Source organism: Grammomys surdaster, unplaced genomic scaffold (genome assembly GCF_004785775.1).
Source record: "Grammomys surdaster isolate TR1022 unplaced genomic scaffold, NIH_TR_1.0 125889, whole genome shotgun sequence".
In the NCBI taxonomy this organism is placed as follows: domain Eukaryota; kingdom Metazoa; phylum Chordata; class Mammalia; order Rodentia; family Muridae; genus Grammomys; species Grammomys surdaster.
This window is the reverse complement of record NW_021620714.1, coordinates 476127-482293: the sequence shown is the minus strand read 5'-3', so window position 1 is coordinate 482293 and position 6167 is coordinate 476127. Positions and strand designations below refer to the sequence as shown.

The 6167-nt window shown below is 40.7% G+C and overlaps 1 protein-coding gene across 2 annotated transcripts in view; it reads right to left on the bottom strand.

The window, feature by feature from the left end:
* Cd86 (CD86 molecule) overlaps positions 1-333 on the bottom strand; it is a 62984-nt gene extending 62651 nt beyond the window's left edge. For both annotated transcript variants that reach the window (XM_028752235.1, XM_028752236.1), the window contains exon 1: positions 194-333. The gene's annotated coding sequence lies outside the window, so the exon portion shown is untranslated. The remainder of the gene's footprint in view (positions 1-193) is intronic.
* Between the last annotated feature and the right edge of the window lie 5834 nt (positions 334-6167).

Here is a 6167-nt window from a genome sequence, read left to right as displayed (position 1 = left end):
GCTCGCTTCACATAAATAGCACCTTCTCTTCTCGGCACTCTCACTTTGGGTCATTAATAGACACAGTGCACATGAGAGCGGTCTAGGGCAGCTGGACCGAAGGACAGCAATGAGAGCGTGCTCTCCAGTCTCAGCCTCCAGCTGAGGTCGTAAGTCATAAGCTACACTGCAAAGAGCAGAAGCAACTGCTCACCGTCTGGGATCAATCGTGGGCGCTTCTGTAAGTTCTGGAACACGTCTATGGATGGCGAGTCTGTTTGTTCAAGTACGTGCTGCCCACCAGGAGCCACTCTTATGCGTCTGCTAGTTCCTCTGTCTTCCTCAGCAATGACTGTGTACCCCGTTGACTTTTTCTTAAGAGTTGTTCCTCTTTTCTTAGACTTGAGGAAGATAACTTTAACCCTTTCTTTGCTTTGCAGATTATTCGAGTTCGGTTTAAATCTTGAGGTTTGTTTGTTTGTTTGTTTTTTTGTTTTAAATAATTCAGTGCCTTGAGTTCCTCTACGATGTTCAAAAGAAACTAAGAAGCCCAAGACGAGCAATGTTGTGAAATCAGCTGACCAACTTTGTCTAGATAAAAGCCCACTACGTAGAGATACCATAGTCCCTAGACATAACCTGGCAAACAGGGGAAGCCTTGTATGGCTGAGAATTGCTTAGGTGACTGTTTCCTTCAGACAACCCCTAGATCAGAGATGAGGTTTAGGTATGCGGAAACTGACTTGTTAAAAGTGACTTGTATAACAATAAAGGGGCTTCTGCAAGGTAGTTCTGAGCCCAGTCTATCAGAGCTGCTCCACCCTGCTGTGGAGAAGCCTATTACACCCTGCAGGGTCCTCCCAGCATAACTGAGAACACTGACAGTCTCTTTTCATTCAGACTCGGAAACTTCATCTTTTGTGGTTTCTGCTCTTTTTTCCTGTACACCTATTGATTTCATAGCATTGCTTGTCTTGGGCTTCTTAGTTTCTTTTGAACATCCTGCCCGAACTCAAGGCACTGAATTGTTTGTTTAAAAAAAAAATCTCAAATTTAAACCAAACATAGCATAACAAAAGCAAGTAAGACCAGGCACAAAACCTCATACCAAGGCTGGAAAAGACAACCGAGTAGTAGCGGAAAAGTACCGTGAGTAGGCGAAAGAGTCAGAGACAGCTGAACTTCCACACAAAGGAATCCCACAAAAACCCCAAGTAAAACAAGCACAGCATGTGTGCAGAGCACCTAGCCAAGACCCAGCCAGGCTCCAGGATTACTGCTTCAGTCTCTGTGGGCCCCCATGAGCCCTGCTTAGTTGGTTCTGTGGGCTATGTTCTCCTGGCATCCTTGACTCCCCTGGCTTCTAAAATCGCCCTCTTCTAAGGGATTCCCCAAGCTCTACCTAATGCTTAGGGGTGGGTCTCTGCATCTGCACCCATCAGCTACTAGAGGAAACGTCTGACAGTGATTGAGCTAGGCACCAATATATGAGTATAACAGATAATCATTAGGAATCATTTAATTGCCTTTTTTGTTTGTTTGTTTTGTTTTTGTCAGTCATGTTTGGCTCTATCCTAGGACTCTGCAACTATCGAGCTTCTGGCTTTTGGCCATCCAGGCATGGGATCCCTCTCCTAGCTTGGGCTTCAAGTTAGACCAGTCATTGGTTGACTACTTTCACAAGCTCTGAGTCTTCATCGCCCCTTCATCTGAGTCTACATCTTGCAGGCAGGGCAGGTTGTATATAGAAGGTTCTGTGGCTCTGTTGGTGCCCTCGTCCCACCACTGGAAGTCTTGCTTTGTTACAGAAGAGGGCTGGTTCAGGCTCTGTATCCTGCATTCCTCGGAGTCCTTGCTCGCGTCACCTTCATAGGTTCCAGTAAGTCTTCACTGCACTAGGTTTCCACATGGCCACCTAAATGGCCCTCTATTCCTGTCATCTCTCTCTGTACTCTCTCCCTCCTTCCTCTACCAGATCGCACTTGTTCCCGTGCCCACCTACAGCCAGTCCACCAGCAACATCTATTCCAGTTCCTTTTTCTAGGGAGACCCATGTATGCCCCTAGAGCCCTCCTTGTTACTTAGCCTCTCTGGATCTATGGATCATAGTATGATTATCCTTTACTTAACTGCTAATATCCACTAATAAGTGAGTGCACACCATGTTTGTCTTTCTGGGTCTTGCCTTGCTCAGGATTTTTTTTTCTAGCTCCATTCATTTATCTACAAATTGTATAATATCATTTATCTAATACCATGAACACTAGTCCTCAGAAAGCAGGCTTTCAGGTCAGATCCAGTTCGGGTCTTCCAAGTCTTGTGCCTGAACTGCTTGTTATCAGCAATAGGGACTTTATCTTCAACCTGTAAGAGGAGACCAAGAGCAACAGCAAATGACCTGCATTGTTTGGGGGTTTCTTAGACTGATCTGAGCAACTAGAAGTGGGTTCCTCATGCCTGACATTGGGAATTTTGCTAGGTAGTTTATGGTTCTTGTGGGGATTACTGTCAGTGTAGGTGGAATAACTTCAGTCGTGTGTGTGTGTGTGTGTGTGTACATAGACTTATCTATATACAATTATAGGTAAATAAATAATAATATGGTTCCTTAATCTTCTTGAAATGTATTTCACCATCTTCATATTTAAAAAAAAAAACAGGTTCAAATCTAGATGAAATTATCAAAGTTGAGATGACAGCTTTCCCATGTATTAATTTGAAGAAAACAAGCTATTGCTTCTTTACTCCAGCTAACAGTGATATGCTTTTGAGTTTTATTAAAATAGCATAGATAGCTCACTTCTAACATTTTCTTAGCATTCTGGATTAAATTTATAATAACTACTCCCCCGCCCACAGCTTTTAAGACTTAGCAGTTTCAGTTTTGATTCTGTTCTGCTCCAGCATCTGCATCTTCAAGCTTTATATTTTTAATCCACTTCTTATGGTTCTGTTCCTGTTGAAGAGACTGGAAGAGATCGAATTGATATTACAAAGGATGTTACCAGTAGATTTGCTTAGGGGATTAGCAAAGTCACACAAAGCTGAATTTAGCTTAAGCCTCCAAAATACCCCAAAAGTATGTAATCTGCTAACTAGCCATTAGGATCCATTCTCATAACAAAAGGAGACAATGCTGACTTTATCCCCATTTCTCTACCTGAGAACAAGCCTCCCGCTGGAAACTCCATGGGACAGCATAGGATGGCAACCCTCAGTAAGTTCTGGCCTGTCATAAAGCCCCAGTTCTCTTCTGGAGAAAAAGGTAAGCTGCTAAGTGGGCAAGATGACCCTGGGTAACAACTACTTGAAAAAGAGTAACACTTAGATTCTGGCTGTATGATCTACCATCTGCCGAAGTGGCCAGGCTCGCAGTCTCTTGCCTCTGTTTAAATTGTTCAAAGAATAAATTAGGGACAGTACCCAAGAGAGGTTTATGAATGACAGCATATATGGAATGCATAAGCCTAAGGTATGTATGTATACAAGTTAGTAAAAATTTCTATCCGTGGCTGTTCCTCTTTGGACAGTAGCTAGACCAGCAATTCTCGATCAATGGGTCATGACCCCTTTGGTGGGGGGAAGGTCCAATGACCCTTTTACAGGGCTTTCAGATCAGATATCCTCCTACATATCAGATATTTATATTAAGATTCATAACTAGCAAAATTACAGCTTTGAAGGAGCAATGAAAATAACTTTATGGTTGGGAGGAGTCACCATAACATGAGGAACTCTATTAAAGGATTCCAGCATTAGGAAGGCACTGAGCTCATGCTATTATTAATGAGAATTATTTTTTCCTGAGTGTATGGCGTTCCTCTCATTGTGGAGAGGGGCATGGTTTTGCTACATTATAAGTACTTTTTAAATGATAGTGTCATAGGTGGACTGGGCAGGCTTTGAACTTGCTATGTAGCTGAGGTTGACCTTGAACCTCAGTCTCTCCAACCTCCATATTACACAAATTCATCCCCACACCCAACTTCTCTGAAACACACCCTCAAATGATTTAGGAAGAATACTGGCAACAACATACTTTGTTGTTGTTGTTTTTCCACCAGCTTGGTGATATATTTTTAACACCTTCACACTTGCCCTGCATTTTATCTAGATAAGGAATCCGTAACTCAGAACTATACATAGTTTTCTGTTGTTTTCTGCCAGTTGGGGTTGAATGCAAGACCAAGTTGTTATTTGCTTCTCTGAAGTCATAAGGATTGAAGTCTCGACTGGTAGTGGAAACCTAGTCAACTACATGGGGTCAGTGAGGTCACAGATCTTAGAGGAGTGCCTCCTCCTGCCATTCATTCTGCCAGCACAGTTCCTATCTGAACTTAAAATACTTTCTCTCTACACACGGGTAAGTGTGGTTCTCACACCTCATCAAAGAAACTTCTCTTTGCAACAGAGAGCAGTATAGAAAACTACAAAGGGTAAAACAAGTGATCTGGGGGTGTACACACCCAGTGGATACATCTATAACACAACTCCTATACCTACAGAATCCTGGAAGAGTGAGTAAAAAGAGTGTAAGTGTCAGAGCACTAGGATCATCTGCAGTGTGTGTCTCATGGAAATGATAGGGAAGCTTCATCCACCATACTCAACGATATGACTGCCTAAGCGAGACCTGAAGAGGTATACCAATAGTCATATCAACATGGAAGTGAGCAATCCCACAGGGTTCCACACATAGACGAAAAACTACAGGCAACTAAATGCTAAAAGCAGGAGAAATAGTCTTCTAAGTTCCCCAAATTATTATCCAGTATTAAGTGATCAGTCCTGGGGATGGATATATATATACACACATACATATATATACACATATACATGTGTGTATACACACACACATATATACATACATATACACACACACATATACATGTATATATATATACACACACACATATACATGTATATGTGTGTGTGTATATATACACATATATTATATATATACATATACATATGTCACAATAGCAATCATTGGCCAAAAAAGATCAGGATTTAAAGAGAGAATGGGGAAAGAGGCCCAGGAGAGGTATTGGAGAGAAGAAAGGGAAGGGGAAATGCTATATTTCTATTTTAATTTGAAAATATTTAAAAATGTTCCTGGCCTGGGTGTAGTGGTGCATGGCTTTAATTCCAGCATTCAGGAGTCAGAGGCAGCTGATTTCTGTGAGTTTGAAGCCATCCTGATCTAGATACCACCAAGTTCCAGAATAGCAGAGGCCATAAGAGAGACCCTGTTTCAAAAACCTTTTTTTTTAAATAAATGAGAAGATAGCAAAATATATTTTAAAATGATTGTATACCTTCCAATTATTGAAGGAGAATGAATAAAAAACGTATGTGCAACTAAATAACATTGGATATAAAATGAAATACCATAACAAAATAAACCAACAAGTCCATATATACTTTATTTGTTATAAATACTAAAGGAGGGAAAAAATTTTCAGTTTCTTAGAATTAATCTATAATTTTATTTAAGACTGAATAAGCATCTTCTCATAATATTATGAACCTCTTGGTATTTTTGAAATAGTAATTAATAGTTGTGGTATGACATGAAATGTCTCCCATAGACTTATGCATTTGAATACTTAGTCCCTAGATTGGAGACATTTAGGAAGAATGGCCCTGAGAGAGGAAGCAGACCACTGGGGCCAGCTTTGAGTGTTCACAGTCTAGTCCATCTCTAGTTCTCTCTGTCTCATGTTTGTGGTTGAGTACATGCTATCTCAGCTTCCTCCCCCCGCACCCCGCCACCGTGTTTGCCTCTATACCTGCGCTTGCTGCCACACCTCTTTGCCATGATAGATTCTCATCCATCTGGAACCAGAGCCAAAGCAAACGTTTTTTCTATAAGTTGCCTTGGCCATGGTGTTTTATTATAGCAACAGAAAAGTAGCTAAGAGGATAGTGTATCAAATAGAAATATAATAGTAAAATTCTTCCCTGAATGTCAGGCAGTCTATAGCTTCTAATATTTTCCATATTAATAAGTTTTATTAAGATATTTATGTACGAACTTCCATGTCATCCATTGCCACATAAACAGATTATCCTAAAAGTTAGTGCTCAAACCCAGTAATGTTTAGGGATTGATATCCAGAATAAATTCAGTTTTAAAATAAAGGACTTAAACAGATATTTCTCTAAGGAAGGTATACAAATAGCCA